The sequence below is a fragment of the Dendrobates tinctorius genome, unplaced genomic scaffold (genome assembly GCF_039654945.1).
Source record: "Dendrobates tinctorius isolate UK_male_01 unplaced genomic scaffold, ASM3965494v1 ptg000254l, whole genome shotgun sequence".
Lineage (NCBI taxonomy): Eukaryota > Metazoa > Chordata > Amphibia > Anura > Dendrobatidae > Dendrobates > Dendrobates tinctorius.
In genome coordinates this window covers 813,171-834,237 of record NW_027361921.1, presented here as the reverse complement: position 1 = coordinate 834,237, position 21,067 = coordinate 813,171, and the positions used below count along the sequence as shown (strand labels likewise).

The 21,067-nt window shown below is 38.8% G+C and overlaps 4 non-coding genes across 4 annotated transcripts; all 4 read right to left on the bottom strand.

The window, feature by feature from the left end:
- Positions 1-1,713: 1,713 nt before the first annotated feature.
- TRNAT-UGU (transfer RNA threonine (anticodon UGU)) lies at positions 1,714-1,787 on the bottom strand. Its single transcript has one exon. It is a non-coding gene; the product is annotated as a tRNA-Thr (tRNA).
- A 727-nt stretch (positions 1,788-2,514) lies between these two features.
- Positions 2,515-2,588, bottom strand: TRNAT-UGU (transfer RNA threonine (anticodon UGU)). The gene has a single exon. It is a non-coding gene; the product is annotated as a tRNA-Thr (tRNA).
- A 3,816-nt stretch (positions 2,589-6,404) lies between these two features.
- On the bottom strand, positions 6,405-6,478 carry TRNAT-UGU (transfer RNA threonine (anticodon UGU)). Its single transcript has one exon. It is a non-coding gene; the product is annotated as a tRNA-Thr (tRNA).
- Positions 6,479-7,206: 728 nt separating this feature from the next.
- On the bottom strand, positions 7,207-7,280 carry TRNAT-UGU (transfer RNA threonine (anticodon UGU)). Its single transcript has one exon. It is a non-coding gene; the product is annotated as a tRNA-Thr (tRNA).
- Between the last annotated feature and the right edge of the window lie 13,787 nt (positions 7,281-21,067).

Below are 21,067 nucleotides of genomic sequence, written 5' to 3'. Positions count from 1 at the left end.
TTCTTAATCTCACAATTGCACTATCAGTAGGGCTGGAACAATGGCAAATTTGAGTTTGCACACAGGTAAAACACACCTGCTTTAAGATAGGAGGCTTATTCTTGAGAAGAAGGTACTGCTGAGAGTTGAACTCAGGATCTCCTGTTTACAAGACAGGCGCTTTAACCAACTAATCCACAGCACCCCGATTTTCATGTGTGAATAATTATTATTCTGCTTTTTCCGAAAACTGCTATGAAAATTTGTAGCATCTAATGTGTAATTCCACTGGTTTTAATTTGTAATGCTTGAGCCCATCCTATATTCTCTAAAGAAAGTTATTTCATCTAATTAATTTTAGAGCATTTCAAAAGCAAAATTTTTTTTTTTCACTCAAATTTCACTGGTTTTAATTTGTGATGCTTGAAGCCATCCTATATTCTCTAAAGAAACTTATTTAATCTAATTCCTTTTAGAGCATTTCAAAAGCAGAAAGTTTTTTTCTCTCAATTACACTTTATTAGTGCTTTGGGAAAGACATGTTTGATGTCAAACAAAAGTGAAAGTCCTCTTTTTCTGCTAACAGCACCAAACTGACATGAAGAAAGGAAAGCACTGCTGACATTCGAAATCAAGATTTTCTGTTTACTAAACAGGCTCTTTGACCAACTTGGCTAAATCACAAAAAGATGTGATATATTGGAAAGACTGCTTAGAGAGTCAGATGCAGAAAGTGGAGGCATTTCAAAATATAATCCATTGGTTAAGTTGTCAAGCTTAAAGCAATCTTACTTCCTTTTCAGCATTTAGATGAGATTCTTAATCTCACAATTGCACTATCAGTAGGGCTGGAACAATGGCAAATTTGAGTTTGCACACAGGTAAAACACATGCTTTAAGATAGGAAGCTTATTCTTGAGAAGATTAAAACAAGGTACTGCTGAGAGTTGAACTCAGGATCTCCTGTTTACAAGCGAGGCACTTTAACCAGCTAAGCCACAGCACCCCAATTTTCATGTGTGAATATTTTTTATTCTGCTTTTTCTGAAAACTGCTATGAAAATTTGTAGCATCTAATGTGTAATTCCACTGGTTTTAATTTGTAATGCTTGAGCCCATCCTATATTCTCTAAAGAAAGTTATTTCATCTGATTCCTTCTAGAGCATTTCAAAAGCAAAATTTTTTTTTTTACTCAAATTCCACTGGTTTTAATTTGTAATGCTTGAAGCCATCCTATATTCTCTAAAGAAACTTATTTCATCTAATTCCTTTTAGAGCATTTCAAAAGCAGAAAGTTTTTTTCTCTCAATTACACTTTATTAGTGCTTTGGGAAAGACATGTTTGATGTCAAACAAAAGTGAAAGTCCTCTTTTTCGGCTAACAGCCCCAAACTGACATGAAGAATGGAAAGCACTGCTGACATTCGAAATCATGATTTTCTGTTTACTAAACAGGCTCTTTGACCAACTTGTCTACATCACAAAAACATGTGATATATTGGAAAGACTGCTTAGAGAGTCAGGTGCGGAAAGTGGAGGCATTTCAAAATAAAATCCATTGGTTAAGTTGTCAAGCTTAAAGCAATCTTAATTGCTTTTCAGCATTTAGATGAGATTCTTAATCTCACAATTGCACTATCAGTAGGGCTGGAACAATGGCAAATTTGAGTTTGCACACAGGTAAAACACACCTGCTTTAAGATAGGAAGCTTATTCTTGAGAAGATGAAAACAAGGTACTGCTGAGAGTTGAACTCAGGATCTCCTGTTTACAAGACAGGAGCTTTAACCAACTAAGCCACAGCACCCCGATTTTCATGTGTGAATAATTATTATTCTGCTTTTTCCGAAAACTGCTATGAAAATTTGTAGCATCTAATGTGTAATTCCACTGGTTTTTATTTGTAATGCTTGAGCCCATCCTATATTCTCTAAAGAAAGTTATTTCATCTAATTAATTTTAGAGCATTTCAAAAGCAAAATTTTTTTTTTTCACTCAAATTTCACTGGTTTTAATTTGTGATGCTTGAAGCCATCCTATATTCTCTAAAGAAACTTATTTAATCTAATTCCTTTTAGAGCATTTCAAAAGCAGAAAGTTTTTTTCTCTCAATTACACTTTATTAGTGCTTTGGGAAAGACATGTTTGATGTCAAACAAAAGTGAAAGTCCTCTTTTTCTGCTAACAGCACCAAACTGACATGAAGAAAGGAAAGCACTGCTGACATTCGAAATCAAGATTTTCTGTTTACTAAACAGGCTCTTTGACCAACTTGGCTAAATCACAAAAAGATGTGATATATTGGAAAGACTGCTTAGAGAGTCAGATGCAGAAAGTGGAGGCATTTCAAAATATAATCCATTGGTTAAGTTGTCAAGCTTAAAGCAATCTTACTTACTTTTCAGCAATTAGATGAGATTCTTAATCTCACAATTGCACTATCAGTAGGGCTGGAACAATGGCAAATTTGAGTTTGCACACAGGTAAAACACATGCTTTAAGATAGGAAGCTTATTCTTGAGAAGATTAAAACAAGGTACTGCTGAGAGTTGAACTCAGGATCTCCTGTTTACAAGACAGGCGCTTTAACCAACTAAGCCACAGCACCCCGATTTTCATGTGTGAATAATTATTATTCTGCTTTTTCCGAAAACTGATATGAAAATTTGTAGCATCTAATGTGTAATTCCACTGGTTTTAATTTGTAATGCTTGAGCCCATCCTATATTCTCTAAAGAAAGTTATTTCATCTGATTCCTTTTAGAGCATTTCAAAAGCAAATTTTTTTTTTTACTCAAATTCCACTGGTTTTATTTTGTAATGCTTGAAGCCATCCTATATTCTCTAAAGAAACTTATTTCATCTAATTCCTTTTAGAGCATTTCAAAAGCAGAACGTTTTTTTCTCTCAATTACACTTTATTAGTGCTTTGGGAAAGACATGTTTGATGTCAAACAAAAGTGAAAGTCCTCTTTTTCGGCTAACAGCCCCAAACTGACATGAAGAAAGGAAAGCACTGCTGACATTCGAAATCAAGATTTTCTGTTTACTAAACAGGCTCTTTGACCAACTTGTCTACATCACAAAAAGATGTGATATATTGGAAAGACTGCTTAGAGAGTCAGGTGCGGAAAGTGGAGGCATTTCAAAATAAAATCCATTGGTTAAGTTGTCAAGCTTAAAGCAATCTTAATTGCTTTTCAGCATTTAGATGAGATTCTTAATCTCACAATTGCACTATCAGTAGGGCTGGAACAATGGCAAATTTGAGTTTGCACACAGGTAAAACACACCTGCTTTAAGATAGGAAGCTTATTCTTGAGAAGATGAAAACAAGGTACTGCTGAGAGTTGAACTCAGGATCTCCTGTTTACAACACAGGCGCTTTAACCAACTAAGCCACAGAACCCAGATTTTCATGTGTGAATAATTATTATTCTGCTTTTTCCAAAAACTGCTATGAAAATTTGTAGCATCTAATGTGTAATTCCACTGGTTTTTATTTGTAATGCTTGAGCCCATCCTATATTCTCTAAAGAAAGTTATTTCATCTAATTAATTTTAGAGCATTTCAAAAGCAAAATTTTTTTTTTTCACTCAAATTCCACTGGTTTTAATTTGTGATGCTTGAAGCCATCCTATATTCTCTAAAGAAACTTATTTAATCTAATTCCTTTTAGAGCATTTCAAAAGCAGAAAGTTTTTTTCACTCAATTACACTTTAATAGTGCTTTGGGAAACACATGTTTGATGTCAAACAAAAGTGAAAGTCCTCTTTTTCGGCTAACAGCACCAAACAGACATGAAGAAAGGAAAACACTGCTGACATTCGAAATCAAGATTTTCTTTTTACTAAACAGGCTCTTTGACCAACTTGGCTAAATCACAAAAAGATGTGATATATTGGAAAGACTGCTTAGAGAGTCAGATGCAGAAAGTGGAGGCATTTCAAAATATAATCCATTGGTTAAGTTGTTAAGCTTGAAGCAATCTTACTTCCTTTTCAGCATTTAGATGAGATTCTTAATCTCACAATTGCACTATCAGTAGGGCTGGAACAATGGCAAATTTGAGTTTGCACACAGGTAAAACACATGCTTTAAGATAGGAAGCTTATTCTTGAGAAGATTAAAACAAGGTACTGCTGAGAGTTGAACTCAGGATCTCCTGTTTACAAGAGAGGCACTTTAACCAACTAAGCCACAGCACCCCAATTTTCATGTGTGAATATTTTTTATTCTGCTTTTTCCGAAAACTGCTATGAAAATTTGTAGCATGTAATGTGTAATTCCACTGGTTTTAATTTGTAATGCTTGAGCCCATCCTATATTCTCTAAAGAAAGTTATTTCATCTGATTCCTTCTAGAGAATTTCAAAAGCAAATTTTTTTTTTTTACTCAAATTCCACTGGTTTTAATTTGTAATGCTTGAAGCCATCCTATATTCTCTAAAGAAACTTATTTCATCTAATTCCTTTTAGAGCATTTCAAAAGCAGAAAGTTTTTTTCTCTCAATTACACTTTATTAGTGCTTTGGGAAAGACATGTTTGATGTCAAACAAAAGTGAAAGTCCTCTTTTTCGGCTAACAGCCCCAAACTGACATGAAGAAAGGAAAGCACTGCTGACATTCGAAATCAAGATTTTCTGTTTACTAAACAGGCTCTTTGACCAACTTGTCTACATCACAAAAAGATGTGATATATTGGAAAGACTGCTTAGAGAGTCAGGTGCGGAAAGTGGAGGCATTTCAAAATAAAATCCATTGGTTAAGTTGTCAAACTTGAAGCAATCTAACTTCCTTTTCAGCATTTAGATGAGATTCTTAATCTCACAATTGCACTATCAGTAGGGCTGGAACAATGGCAAATTTCAGTTTGCACACAGGTAAAACAACTGCTTTAAGATAGGAAGCTTATTCTTGAGAAGATTTAAAAAAGGTACTGCCAAGAGTTGAACTCAGGATCTACTGTTTACAAGAGAGGCACATTAACCAACTAATCCACAGCACCCCGATTTTCATGTGTGAATAATTATTATTCTGCTTTTTCCGAAAACTGCTATGAAAATTTGTAGCATCTAATGTGTAATTCCACTGGATTTTATTTGTAATGCTTGAGCCCATCCTATATTCTCTAAAGAAAGTTATTTCATCTAATTAATTTTAGAGCATTTCAAAAGCAAAATTTTTTTTCACTCAAATTCCACTGGTTTTAATTTGTGATGCTTGAAGCCATCCTATATTCTCTAAAGAAACTTATTTCATCTAATTCCTTTTAGAGCATTTCAAAAGCAGAAAGTTTTTTTCACTCAATTACACTTTATTAGTGCTTTGGGAAAGACATGTTTGATGTCAAACAAAAGTGAAAGTCCTCTTTTTCGGCTAACAGCACCAAACTGACATGAAGAAAGGAAAGCACTGCTGACAATCTAAATCAAGATTTTCTGTTTACTAAACAGGTTCTTTGACCAACTTGGCTAAATCACAAAAAGATGTGATATATTGGAAAGACTGCTTAGAGAGTTAGATGCAGAAAGTGGAGGCATTTCAAAATAAAATCCATTGGTTAAGTTGTCAAGCTTGAAGCAATCTTACTTCCTTTTCAGCATTTAGATGAGATTCTTAATTTCACAACTGCACTATCAGTAGGGCTGGAACAATGGCAAATTTGAGTTTGCACACAGGTAAAACACACCTGCTTTAAGATACGAAGCTTATTCTTGAGAAGATGAAAGCAAGGTACTACTGAGAGTTGAACTCAGGATCTCCTGTTTACAAGACAGGCGCTTTAACCAACTAAGCCACAGCACCACATGTTCCGTAGGTGAATATTTATTATTCTGCTTTTTCCGAAAACTGCTATGAAAATTTGTAGCATCTAATGTGTAATTCCACTGGTTTTTATTTGTAATGCTTGAGCCCATCCTATATTCTCTAAAGAAAGTTATTTCATCTAATTCCCTTTAGAGCATTTCAAAAGCAGAAAGTTTTTTTCACTCAAATACACTTTATTAGTGCTTTGGGAAAGACATGTTTGATGTCAAACAAAAGTGAAAGTCCTCTTTTTCGGCTAACAGCACCAAACTGACATGAAGAAAGGAAAACACTGCTGACATTCGAAATCAAGATTTTCTTTTTACTAAACAGGCTCTTTGACCAACTTGGCTAAATCACAAAAAGATGTGATATATTGGAAAGACTGCTTAGAGAGTCAGATGCAGAAAGTGGAGGCATTTCAAAATAAAATCCATTGGTTAAGTTGTCAAGCTTGAAGTAATCTTACTTCCTTTTCAGCATTTAGATGAGATTCTTAATCTCACAATTGCACTATCAGTAGGGCTGGAACAATGGCAAATTTGAGTTTGCACACAGGTAAAACACACCTGCTTTAAGATAGGAAGCTTATTCTTGAGAAGATGAAAACAAGGTACTGCTGAGAGTTGAACTCAGGATCTCCTGTTTACAAGACAGGCGCTTTAACCAACTAAGCCACAGCACCCCGATTTTCATGTGTGAATAATTATTATTCTGCTTTTTCCGAAAACTGCTATGAAAATTTGTAGCATCTAATGTGTAATTCCACTGGTTTTAATTTGTAATGCTTGAGCCCATCCTATATTCTCTAAAGAAAGTTATTTCATCTGATTCCTTTTAGAGCATTTCAAAAGCAAAATTTTTTTTTTTACTCAAATTCCACTGGTTTTAATTTGTAATGCTTGAAGCCATCCTATATTCTCTAAAGAAACTTATTTCATCTAATTCCTTTTAGAGCATTTCAAAAGCAGAAAGTTTTTTTCTCTCAATTACACTTTATTAGTGCTTTGGGAAAGACATGTTTGATGTCAAACAAAAGTGAAAGTCCTCTTTTTCGGCTAACAGCCCCAAACTGACATGAAGAAAGGAAAGCACTGCTGACATTCGAAATCAAGATTTTCTGTTTACTAAACAGGCTCTTTGACCAACTTGTCTACATCACAAAAAGATGTGATATATTGGAAAGACTGCTTAGAGAGTCAGGTGCGGAAAGTGGAGGCATTTCAAAATAAAATCCATTGGTTAAGTTGTCAAGCTTAAAGCAATCTTAATTGCTTTTCAGCATTTAGATGAGATTCTTAATCTCACAATTGCACTATCAGTAGGGCTGGAACAATGGCAAATTTCAGTTTGCACACAGGTAAAACACACCTGCTTTAAGATAGGAAGCTTATTCTTGAGAAGATGAAAACAAGGTACTGCTGAGAGTTGAACTCAGGATCTCCTGTTTACAAGACAGGCGCTTTAACCAACTAAGCCACAGCACCCCGATTTTCATGTGTGAATAATTATTATTCTGCTTTTTCCGAAAACTGCTATGAAAATTAGTAGCATCTAATGTGTAATTCCACTGGTTTTAATTTGTAATGCTTGAGCCCATCCTATATTCTCTAAAGAAAGTTATTTCATCTGATTCCTTTTAGAGCATTTCAAAAGTAAATTTTTTTTTTTTACTCAAATTCCACTGGTTTTAATTTGTAATGCTTGAAGCCATCCTATATACTCTAAAGAAACTTATTTCATCTAATTCCTTTTAGAGCATTTCAAAAGCAGAAAGTTTTTTTCACTCAATTACACTTTATTAGTGCTTTGGGAAAGACATGTTTGATGTCAAACAAAAGTGAAAGTCCTCTTTTTCGGCTAACAGCACCAAACTGACATGAAGAAAGGAAAGCACTGCTGACATTCGAAATCAAGATTTTCTGTTTACTAAACAGGCTCTTTGACCAACTTGGCTAAATCACAAAAAGATGTGATATATTGGAAAGACTGCTTAGAGAGTCAGATGCAGAAAGTGGAGGCATTTCAAAATAAAATCCATTGGTTAAGTTGTCAAGCTTGAAGCAATCTTACTTCCTTTTCAGCATTTAGATGAGATTCTTAATCTCACAATTGCACTATCAGTAGGGCTGGAACAATGGCAAATTTGAGTTTGCACACAGGTAAAACACACCTGCTTTAAGATAGGAAGCTTATTCTTGAGAAGATTAAAACTAGGTACTGCTGAGAGTTGAACTCAGGATCTCCTGTTTACAAGAGAGGCGCTTTAACCAACTAAGCCACAGCACCCCGATTTTCATGTGTGAATAATTATTATTCTGCTTTTTCCGAAAACTGCTATGAAAATTTTTAGCATCTAATGTGTAATTCCAATGGTTTTAATTTGTAATGCTTGAAGCCATCCTATATTCTCTAAAGAAACTTATTTCATCTAATTCCTTTTAGAGCATTTCAAAAGCAGAAAGTTTTTTTCACTCAATTACACTTTATTAGTGCTTTGGGAAAGACATGTTTGATGTCAAACAAAAGTGAAAGTCCTCTTTTTCGGCTAACAGCCCCAAACTGACATGAAGAAAGGAAAGCACTGCTGACATTCGAAATCAAGATTTTCTGTTTACTAAACAGGCTCTTTGACCAACTTGGCTAAATCAAAAAAAGATGTGATATATTGGAAAGACTGCTTAGAGAGTCAGATGCAGAAAGTGGAGGCATTTCAAAATAAAATCCATTGGTTAAGTTGTCAAGCTTGAAGTAATCTTACTTCCTTTTCAGCATTTAGATGAGATTCTTAATCTCACAATTGCACTATCAGTAGGGCTGGAACAATGGCAAATTTGAGTTTGCACACAGGTAAAACACATGCTTTAAGATAGGAAGCTTATTCTTGAGAAGATTAAAACAAGGTACTGCTGAGAGTTGAAATCAGGATCTCCTGTTTACAAGAGAGGCACTTTAACCAACTAAGCCACAGCACCCCAATTTTCATGTGTGAATATTTATTATTCTGCTTTTTCCGAAAACTGCTAAGAAAATTTGTAGCATCTAATGTGTAATTCCACTGGTTTTAATTTGTAATGCTTGAGCCCATCCTATATTCTCTAAAGAAAGTTATTTCATCTGATTCCTTTTAGAGCATTTCAAAAGCAAAAAATTTTTTTTTACTCAAATTCCACTGGTTTTATTTTGTAATGCTTGAAGCCATCCTATATTCTCTAAAGAAACTTATTTCATCTAATTCCTTTTAGAGCATTTCAAAAGCAGAAAGTTTTTTTCTCTCAATTACACTTTATTAGTGCTTTGGGAAAGACATGTTTGATGTCACACAAAAGTGAAAGTCCTCTTTTTCGGCTAACAGCCCCAAACTGACATGAAGAAAGGAAAGCACTGCTGACATTCGAAATCAAGATTTTCTGTTTACTAAACAGGCTCTTTGACCAACTTGTCTACATCACAAAAAGATGTGATATATTGGAAACACCTGATTTAAGATAGGAAGCTTATTCTTGAGAAGATGAAAACAAGATACTGCTGAGAGTTGAACTCAGGATCTCCTGTTCATCTAATTCCTTTTAGAGCATTTCAAAAGCAAATTTTTTTTTACTCAACTTCCACTGGTTTTAATTTGTGATGCTTGAAGCCATCCTATATTCTCTAAAGAAACTTATTTCATCTAATTACTTTTAGAGCATTTCAAAAGAAGTCTTACTTCCTTTTCAGCATTTAGATGAGATTCTTAATCTCACAATTGCACTATCAGTAGGGCTGGAACAATGGCAAATTTGAGTTTGCACACAGGTAAAACACCTGCTTTAAGATAGGAAGCTTATTCTTGAGAAGATGAAAATAAGGTAATGCTGAGAGTTGAACTCAGGATCTCCTGTTTACAAGACAGGCGTTGTAACCAACTTAGCCACAGCACCACAATTTCCATGTGTGAATATTTATTATTCTGCTTTTTCAGAAAACTGCAATGAAAATTTGTAGCATCTAATGTGTAATTGCACTGGTTTTAATTTGTAATGCTTGAGCCCATCCTATATTCTCTAAAGAAAGTTATTTCATCTAATTCCTTTTAGAGCATTTCAAAAGCAAAAAAAATTTTTTCACTCAAATTCCACTGGTTTTAATTTGTAATGCTTGAAGCCATCCTATATTCTCTAAAGAAACTTATTTCATCTAATTCCTTTTAGAGCATTTCAAAAGCAGAAAGTTTTTTTCTCTCAATTTCACTTTATTAGGGCTTTGGGAAAGACATGTTTGATGTCAAACAAAAGTGAAAGTCCTCTTTTTTGGCTAACAGCCCCAAACTGACATGAAGAAAGGAAAGCACTGCTGACATTCGAAATCAAGATTTTCTGTTTACTAAACAGGCTCTTTGACCAACTTGGCTACATCACAAAAAGATCTGATATATTGGAAAGACTGCTTAGAGAGGCAGATGCGGAAAGTGGTTTCATTTCAAAATAAAATCCATTGGTTAAATTGTCAAGCTTGAAGCAGTCTTACTTCCTTTTCAGCATTTAGATGAGATTCTTAATCTCACAATTGCACTATCAGTAGGGCTGGAACAATGGCAAATTTGAGTTTGCACACAGGTAAAACACCTGCTTTAAGATAGGAAGCTTATTCTTGAGAAAATGAAAACAAGGTACTGCTGAGAGTTGAACTCAGGATCTCCTGTTTACAAGATAGGCGCTTTAACCAACTTAGCCACAGCACCACAATTTCCATGTGTGAATATTTTTTATTCTGCTTTTTCAGAAAACTGCTATGAAAATTTGTAGCATCTAATGTGTAATTCCACTGGTTTTAATTTGTAATGCTTGAGCCCATCCTATATTCTCTAAAGAAAGTTATTTCATCTAATTCCTTTTAGAGCATTTCAAAAGCCAATTTTTTTTTTACTCAAATTCCACTGGTTTTAATTTGTGACGCTTGAAGCCATCCTATATACTCTAAATAAACCTATTTCATCTAATTCCTTTTAGAGCATTTCAAAAGCAGAAAGTTTTTTTCTCTCAATTGCACTTTATTAGGGCTTTGGGAAAGACATGTTTGATGTCAAACAAAAGTGCAAGTCCTCTTTTTCGGCTAACAGCCCCAAACTGACATGAAGAAAGGAAAGCACTGCTGACATTCAAAATCAAGATTTTCTGTTTACTAAACAGGCTCTTTGACCAACTTGGCTAAATCACAAAAAGATGTGATATATTGGAAAGACTGCTTAGAGAGGCAGATGCGGAAAGTGGTTTCATTTCAAAATAAAATCCATTGGTTAATTTTTCAAGCATGAAGCAGTCTTACTTCCTTTTCAGCATTTAGATGAGATTCTTAATCTCACAATTGCACTATCAGTAGGGCTGGAACAATGGCAAATTTGAGTTTGCACATAGGTAAAACACCTGCTTTAGATAGGAAGCTTATTCTTGAGAAGATGAAAACAAGGTACTGCTGAGAGTTGATTTCAGGATCTTCTGTTTACAAGACAGGCGCTTTAACCAACTAAGTCACAGCACCACAAGTTCCATATGAGAATATTTATTATTCTTTTTCAGAAAACTGCTATGAAAATTTGTAGCATCTAATGTTTAACCCCTTCCTGACATCCGACGTACTATCCCGTCCACGGTACCCGGGCCCGTATGACCGTGGACGGGATAGTACGTCTACCGCGATCAGCGGCGCCCATGTGGTGAACGCCGCTGATCGCGGCCAGGTGTCAGCTGATTATCACAGCTGACACCTCGCACAATGTGTCAGGGGTGGTCACGGACCGCCCCCGACACGTTAACCCCTTGCACATCGCGATCAAACACGATCGCGGTGTACCGGGGGTTAAAGGGAAGCATCGGCAGGGAGGGGGCTCCCTCCGTGCTTCCCTAAGCCCCCCACGGCAGCGCAATGTGCAGCGCTGCTGCGGGGGGCTCCTTTCCTCCAGGCCCCCAAATCCAAGATGGCGACGGGGGCCTTCGGGGGGATGAGGAAGCTGGCTTCCTCAGTGCCTGCAAAGCGCAGGCATGAGGAAGCCTTCTGCAGTGCCTGTGTCAGATCGCTGATCTGTCACAGTGATCTGTGATGTGACAGATCAGCGATCTGTCACAGGACAGTGATGTCCCACCTGGGACTATTTAATAAAGTAAAAAAAAAAAAAAAAGTGTAAAAATAATTTTAAAAAAAATCGCCAAATATATTAGGAAAAAAAAAAAATATTCCCCCAATAAATCCATTTTTTGGAAATAATAAAAAAAACCAAAAACAATAAAAGTACACATTTGTATCGCCACGTCCATAACGACCCGCCCTATAAAACTGTCCCATTAGTTAACCCCTTTAGTGAACTCCTTAAAAAATAAAAATAAAAAACGAAGCAAAAAATAATGATTTATTATCATACCGCCAAACAAAAAGTGTAATAACGCGTGATCAAAAAGACGCATATAAATATCCATGGTACCTCTGAAAACGTCATCTTGTCCCGCAAAAAACAAGCCACCAAACAGCATCATCAGCGAAAAAATAAAAAAGTTATAGCTCGCTGAATAAAGCGATGCAAAAATAATTAGTTTTTATATAAAATAGTTTTCATTGCATAACACGGACAAAAACATAAAAAAAAGACCTAAATGAGGTATCGCTGTAACCGTACTGACGTGAAGAATAAAACCTCTTTATCAATTTTACCGCACGCGGAACGGTATAAACACACCCCCCTAAAAGAAATTCATGAAACGCTGGTTTTTGTTCATTCTGCGTCCCAAAAATTGGAATAAAAAGCGATCAAAAAATTCCATGTGCCCGAAAATAGTACCAATAAAAACGTCAACTCGTCCCGCAAAAAATAAGACCTCACATGACTCGGTGGGTCAAAATACGGAAAAATTATAGCTCTCACTATGTGGTGATGCAAAAACTATTTTTACAATAAAAAGCGTCTTTTAGCGTGCGACAGCTGCCAAACATAAAAACCGCCATAAATAGTAAATCAAACCCCCCGTTATCACCCCCTTAGTTAGGGAAAAATAATAAAATAAAAAAAATGTATTTATTTCCATTTTTCCATTAGGGTTAGGGTTAGGGTTAGGGCTAGGGGTGTGTTGGGCTAGGGTTAGGGCTAGGGTTAGGGCTAGGGCTAGGGTTAGGGTTAGGGTTAAGGTTAGGGCTAGGGTTAGGGCTAGGGGCGTGTTGGGGTTCGGGTTGGAGTTAGAATTGGGGGTTTCCACTGTTTGGGCACATCAGGGGCTCTCCAAATGCAACATGGCGTCTGATCTCAATTCCAGCCAATTCTGAGTTGAAAAAGTCAAATGGTGCTCCTTCCCTTCCAAGCTCTGCTATGCGCCCAAACAGTGTTTTACCCCCACATGTAGGGTATCAGCCTACTCAGGACAAATTGCAAAACAATTTTTGGGGTCCAATTTCTCCTGTTACCCTTAGGAAAATAAAAAATTGGGGGCAAAAATATAATTTTTGTGGAAAAAAATGATTTTTTTATTTTCACGTCCGAGTGTTATAAACTTCTGTGAAGCATTTGGGGGTTCAAAGTGCTCACCACACATCTAGATAAGTTCCGTGGGGGGTCTAGTGTCCAAAATGGGGTCACTTGTGGGGAGTTTCAATAGTTTAGGTACATCAGGGGCTCTCCAAACGCACATGACACCCGCAGACCATTCCATCAAAATCTGCATTCCAAAACGTCACTGCTTCCCTTCCGAGCCCCGACGTGTGTCCATACAGTAGTTTTCTCCCACATATGGGGTGTCAGCATACTCAGGACAAATTGGACAACAACTTTTGGGGGTCCAATTTCTCCTGTTACCCTTGGGAAAATGAAAAAATTGGAGACTAATTGATCATGTTTGTGGAAAAAATACGATTTTTTTATTTTCATGCCCTGGCATTATAAACTTCTGTGAAGCCCTTGGGGGTTCAAAGTGCTCACCACACATCTAGATAAGTTCCTTGGGGGGTCTAGTTTACAAAATGGTGTCATTTGTGGGGGGTGTCCACTGTTTAGGTACATTTGGGGCTCTCCAAAGTCAACATGACACCCGCAGACCATTGCATCAAAGTCTGCATTCAAAAACGTCACTACTTCCCTTCCGAGCCCTGACGTGTGTCCATACAGTAGTTTTATCCCACATATGGGGTGTCAGCGTACTCAGGACAAATTGGACAACAACTTTTGGGGTCCAATTTCTCCTGGTACCCTTGGGAAAATAAAAAAATGGTGACTAAAAGATCATGTTTGTGGAAAAAATACAAATTTTTTATTTTCACGCCCGGGCGTTGTAAACTTCTGTGAAGCACTGGGGGGGTCAAAGTGCTCACCACACATCTAGATAAGTTCCTTAGGGGGTCTAGTTTCCAAAATGGTGTCATTTGTGGGGGGTTTCCACTGTTTTGGCACATCAGGAGTTTTCCAAACGCGACATGGTGTCCGATCTCAATTCCAGCCAAAAACGTCAAATGGCGCTGCTTCCCTTCCGAGCTCTGCCATGCGCCCAAATAGTGGTTTACCCCCACATGTGGGGTATCAGCGTACTCAGGACAAATTGCACAATAACTTTTAGGGTCCTGTTACCCTTGGAAAAATAAGAATTGAGGGTGAAAAGATCATTTTTGTGGAAAAAATATGATTTTTTAATTGTATGGCTTTATGTTATAAACTTCTGTGAAGCCCATGGGGGTTCAAAGTTCTCACCACACATCTAGATAAGTTCCTTAGGGGGTCTAGTTTCCAAAATGGTGTCATTTGTGGGGGGTTTCCACTGTTTTGGTACATCAGGGGTTTTCCAAACGTGACATGGTGTCCGATCTCAATTCCAGCCAAAAACGTCAAATGGCGCTGCTTCCCTTCCGAGCTCTGCCATGCGCCCAAATAGTGGTTTACCCCCACATGTGGGGTATCAGCGTACTCAGGACAAATTGCACAATAACTTTTAGGGTCCTGTTACCCTTGGGAAAATAAAAATTGGGGTGAAAAGATCATTTTTGTGGAAAAAATATGATTTTTTAATTGTACCGCTGTACGTTATAAACTTCTGTAAAGCCCTTGTGGGTTCAAAGTTCTCACCACATATCTAGATAAGTTCCTTGGGGGGTCTAGTTTCCAAAATGGGGTCAATTGTAGGGGGTTTCCACTGTTTAGGTACATCAGGGACTCTCCAAACGTGACATGGCGTCCAATCTGAATTCCAGCCAATTTTGCATTGAAAAAGTCAAACGGCGCTCCTTCCATTCTGAGCTCTGCCATGCACCAAAACAGTCATCCCCCCCCACATATCAGGTATCTGCGTACACAGGACAAATTGCACAATAACTTTTGCAGTTCAATTTCTCCTGTTACCCTTGGTAAAATAACAAAAATTGAACCTGAAGTTTTTTTTTATGAAAAAAAGTTAGATGTTCATTTTTTTTAAATATTCAAAAAAATTCCTGTGACGCACCTAAAGGGTTAATAAACCCCTTAAGGGGTGCAGTTTTTAGAATGGTGTCACTTTTGGGTATTTTCTATCATATAGACCCCTCAAAGTGACCTCAAATGTGATGTGGTCCTAAAAATAAAATGGTGTTGTAAAAATGAGAAATCGCTGGTCAACTTTTAACCCTTATAACTTCCTAACAAAAAAAAATTTTGGTTCCAAAATTGTGCTGATGTAAAGTAAACATGTGGGAAATGTTAGTTATCAAGTTTTTTGTGGGCCGTATCTCTGTGATTTAAGGGCAAAAAAATTCAAAGTTGGAAAATTGCAAAATTTTCAAAATTTTCGCCAAATTTCCGTTTTTCTCACAAATAAACGCAAGTTATTTGAATGAAATTTTACCACTAACATGAAGTACAATATGTCATGAGAAAACAATGTCAGAATCACCGGGACCCACAGAAGCGTTCCAGAGTTATGACCTCATAAAGGTACAGTGGTCAGAATTGTAAAAATTGGCCCGGTTATGAACGTGCAAACCACCCTTGGGGGTGAAGGGGTTAATTCCACTGGTTTTAATTTGTAATGCTTGAGCCCATCCTATATTCTCTAAAGAAAGTTATTTCATCTAATTCCTTTTAGAGCATTTCAAAAGCAGAAAGTTTTTTTCTCTCAATTGCACTTTATTAGGGCTTTGGGAAAGACATGTTTGATGTCACACAAAAGTGAAAGTCCTCTTTTTCGGCTAACAGCCCCAAACTGACGTGAAGAAAGGAAAGCACTGCTGACATTCGAAATCAAGATTTTCTGTTTACTAAACAGGCACTTTGACCAACTTGGCTAAATCACACAAAGATGTGATATATTGGAAAGACTGCTTAGAGAGTCAGATGCGGAAAGTGGAGGCATTTCAAAATAAAATCCATTGGTTAAGTTGTCAAGCTTGAAGCAATCTTACTTCCTTTTCAGCATTTAGATGATATTCTTAATCTCACAATTGCACTATCAGTAGGGCTGGAACAATGGCAAATTTGAGTTTGCACACAGGTAAAACACCTGCTTTAAGATAGGAAGCTTATTCTTGAGAAGATGAAAACAAGGTACTGTTGAGGTGTTTTACCTTTGAGTTTGCACACAGGTAAGACACCTGCTTTAAGATAAGAAGCTTATTCTTGAGAAGATGAAAAAAAGTACTGCTGAGAGTGGATCTCAGGATCTGCTGTTTACAAGACAGGCGCTTTAACCAACTAAGCCACAACACCACAATTTCCATATGTGAATATTTATTATTTTGCTTTTTCAGAAAACTGCTATGAAAATTTGTAGCATCTAATGTGTAATTCCACTGGTTTTAATTTGTAATGCTTGAGCCCATCCTATATTCTCTAAAGAAAGTTATTTCAGCTAATTCCTTTTAGAGCATTTCAAAAGCAGAAAGTTTTTTTCTCTCAATTGCATTAGGGCTTTGGGAAAGACATGTTTGATGTCATACAAAAGTGAAAGTCCTCTTTTTCGGCCAACAGCCCCAAACTGACATGAAGAAAGGAAAGCACTGCTGACATTTGAAATCCATTGGTTAAGTTGTCAAGCTTGAAGCAATCTTACTTCCTTTTCAGCATTTAGATGATATTCTTAATCTCACAATTGCACTATCAGTAGGGCTGGAACAATGGCATATTTGAGTTTGCTCACAGGTAAAACACCTGCTTTAAGATAGGAAGCTTTTTCTTGAGAAAATGAAAACAAGGTACTGCTGAGAGTTTTACTCAGGATCTCCTGTTTACAAGACAGGCGCTTTAACCAACTAAGCCACAGCACCACATGTTCCATATGAGAATACTTATTATTCTGCTTTTTCAGAAAACTGCTATGAAAATTTGTAGCATCTATTGTGTAATTCCACTGGTTTTAATTTGTAATGCTTGAGCCCATCCTATATTCTCTAAATTAAGATATTTCATCTAATTCCTTTTAGAGAATTTCAAAAGCAGAAAGTTTTTTTCTCTCAATTGCACTTTATTAGGGCTGGAACAATGGTAAATTTGAGTTTACACACAGGTAAAACACCTGCTTTAAGATAGGAAGCTTATTCTTGAGAAGATGAAAGTCTTAGTTACTCACCGGTTAACTGTGTTTTTCGGAGTCCATGACAGCACCACCTGAGAGAGGGGATCCGCCCTTCAGGAACAGGAAACCTACAGATACAAAAGGGCGGCACCTCTCCCACGCATCAGTTGGATTACAGAGCACAAGAGGACCACAATGGTCAATAGCAAAATTATATACAGTACTTTACACAACTATTCTTTACCAGTGTATATACAAGAGGTAACTAAGACTAAGACTTTATCGGTCGTCCATGACAGCACCACCTGAGAGAATTACAGAGAGTAAAACTATTTAGGGAGGGACTACAGCCTGCAGTACCCTTATACAAAAAGAGAGGTCTGTGGAAGCACCCAAGTCTAGCCTATAATGACTATAAAAGGTGCTCGGAGAGGACCAAGTAGCCGCCTTACATATCTGGTCAATGGACACTTCTCACCTTTCGGCCCACGAGGTCGCCATGGCTCTGGTGGAATGCGCCCTCAGCTTCCGGGGTGGCGACCTGCCTTTTGAGGTGTATGCTATTGAGATCGCTTCTCTAATCCACCTGGCTAGTGTACTTTTTGACGCTCTACAACCTTTCCTAGGGCCATGATGAGAGACAAACAGGGCATTATCTTTTTTCCAGGGATGGGTAACTGCCAGATATTCTATGAGGCATTTCCTAACATCCAAGGTGTGAAGCTTCTCTTCCTTCTCATTAGCTGGATTAGGGAGGAAAGATGGAAGGACTATCTCCTGTGTCCTATGAAAGCTGGAAACTACCTTAGGTAAATATGCCGGATCAGGTCTGAGTATTACCCTATCGTCCCTGAACTGTATATAAGGAGGACGTCTAGATAATGCCTGGATGTCGCTTACCCTACGAGCTGAGGTTAGAGCTACCAGGAAGGCTACTTTGAGGGACAGGTTTTTTATGGAAGCTAATGAGATAGGTTCGAATGGGGCTTCTGTCATAGCCATGAGGACTAGGTTCAAGTCCCACGGCATGAATCTATCCTTCGCTATTGGCCTGGATCTACCTGCTGCCTTAATGAATCTACTGATCCAGTAATTACCCGCGATGTTGCAGCTAAAGAGGGCCCCCAAGGCTGATACTTGTACTTTAAGGGTACTAGTGGAGAGCCCCATATCCAGACCTTTCTGAAGAAATTCTAAGATTTGGTTTACAGGTGCTGAAGCGCCAGCAACCACTCCAGAGTTCTGCAGGAATTTTTTCCAAATTCTGACATAGATTTTGGTGGTGATGACTTTTCTACTTTTAAGTAGGGTGCTAATCAGGTCTGGGGAGAAGCCTTTTTCTCTCAGTAGTGTCCGTTCAAACTCCACGCCATCAGATGTAGGCCAGCCACCTGAGGATGGAACACAGGACCCTGGGATAGGAGATCCGGGATGTCCGGAAGGACCCAAGGGTCGGACACTGACATGGTCCTGAGGCAAGAAAACCAAGCCCTCCTGGGCCAAAATGGAGCGATAACTATCACCCTTGCTTTGTCTCTCCTGATTTTCTTCATCACCAGGGGTAGTAGCGATAGGGGAGGGAAGGCGTATGCTAGCCCGAAGTCCCACTTTATCAGAAATGCATCTACCGCCAGGGGGTTCTCTCTGGGATTTAGGGAGCAAAATTGTTTTAATTTTCTGTTTTCCCTGGTAGCGAAGAGGTCTACCTCTGGTTGTCCCCATCTTTGTACAATCAGGTCGAAGATGGAGGTGCTTAGGGACCATGCTCCTTGTTTTAGTGGATTGCGGCTTAGGAAATCTGCTGTGATATTTTCCTTCCCTTTTATATGTAGAGCTGTTAAAGATTGAAAATGCTGCTCTGCTAGCCGGAACAACCGTTCTGCCACTTTCATCAGGGGTTTGGAACGAGTCCCGCCTTGGTGGTTGATATAAGCCATGGTGACCTGATTGTCGGAGAATACTCGCACATGATGGCCCTGTAGATACACAAGTAGCTCCTTAGCTGCCTGCTCTACCGCTGTCAACTCTTTCAGATTAGATGACATTTCTATCTGATGATGCTCCCATAGGCCCTGTACCAGAATCTCACCCATATGAGCCCCCCAACCGGAAGGGCTAGCATCCGTGGTGATTATGCGGGATATGTCATACTCCCAGGGGACCCCTTTGGATAAATTATCCTTGACTAGCCACCACTCTAGGGACTCCCTTGTGTTTCGGGACAAGGTTAGTTGACCCTCCAAGTAACCCCCAAGGACTCTTTGATGCCTTAAGACCTCGCCCTGCAGTTTTCTTGTATGAAACTGTGCCCACTGGACTGCCGGGATACAGGACGAGAGGGAAACCAGAAGGGACATGGCTTTTCTGAGGGACATGGTAGGGTTATTTCAAGCGTTCAGGACCTGATAGTGTAGGCGAACAAGCTTCTCCGGGGGCAGACGGCATTCCTGTTTCTCAGAGTCTAGGATCAGGCCCAAGAACTGTTGGACTCTCACCGGCTGTAACCGAGACTTTTTAATGTTAAGCAGCCATCCTAACCCCTCTAGGGCAGACATTGCCCTTTGTAGTTGTTCCAGACAATGTTTTGCTGTTTTCCCTACGATCAGGAAGTCATCTAAGTAGGGGATCACAAGAATGTCCGATTCACGCAGATAGGCCATAACTTCCGCTACAACTTTGGTAAACACACGGGGAGCGACTGCCACCCCAAAGGGGAGGGCCGCATATTGAAAATGTTGGACTGACCCATCTAGCTGAACCGCCACTCTGAGAAACCGCTGATGGCCTGCATGAATGGGAATATGGTAGTAAGCGTCTTTTAAATCTAAGACCACCATAAAACAGTTTTGAAACAGTAATTTTATTGTTGATTTAATTGTCTCCATCTTAAACGGGCGTATGACCAGGAATTTGTTGAGGGATTTAAGGTTTATTATAGTTCTGAAGGACCCGTCTGGTTTGCGGACCAGGAACAGGGGGGAGTAAAACCCTTTCCCCATTTCTCCCTCTGGGACCACCGTCAGGACCCTCTTACGGCAGAGATCATGCACCTCGGCCTCCAAGGCAGCTTGTTCTGGTGTGGAAGACCTGAGCGGGGTGACCTTAAATCAATCTTGGGGAACCCGGGCGAATTCTAGGCGTAGACTGGCAGCTATCACCCCCAGTATCCATTTACTATTGGAAATCAAGGACCAGGCTGGGTAGAAGGCAGCTAGTCTCCCCCCTACCGGGGCAATTAGTCATTGGGGAGGCTTTTTAGTGTCACGTGCTGGACCTTCTTGACGCCCCCCTCCTCCGAACATGAAGCCTGTACCTCTCCTTTTGTCCTCCCATCTGCCCTGATCTCTGGACGGCCTTCTACGGAAATAGCCTTTCCTGGTAAAGGGACGTCTGTAGGAAGGATTCGGTAGACTGGGGAACTTCTTTTTATAATCCCCGGCTTTCTCTAAGAGTTCATCCAAGACTGGGCCAAACAGATATTCGCCCTCACATGGATTGGAGCAGAGCCGTGATCTGGCCTGGATATCTCCGGGCCAGCATTTTAACCAAAGGGCCCTTCGAGCTGCGTTAGATAAACTCGCAGTTCTGGCTGCCATCCTCGCAGAGTTCGCTGAAGCATCCGCCAAAAAAGCTGCCGCACTTTGGATGATTGGCAGCGTTTTCCTGATAGAAGCTCTTGACACTCCGTCCTTTAGATGGGAATCCAATTGGTCTACGCAGACCATCATGGATCTGGCCGTACATGTGGCAGTTATCGCTGGTCTTAGAGCACCTGCTGATATTTCCCA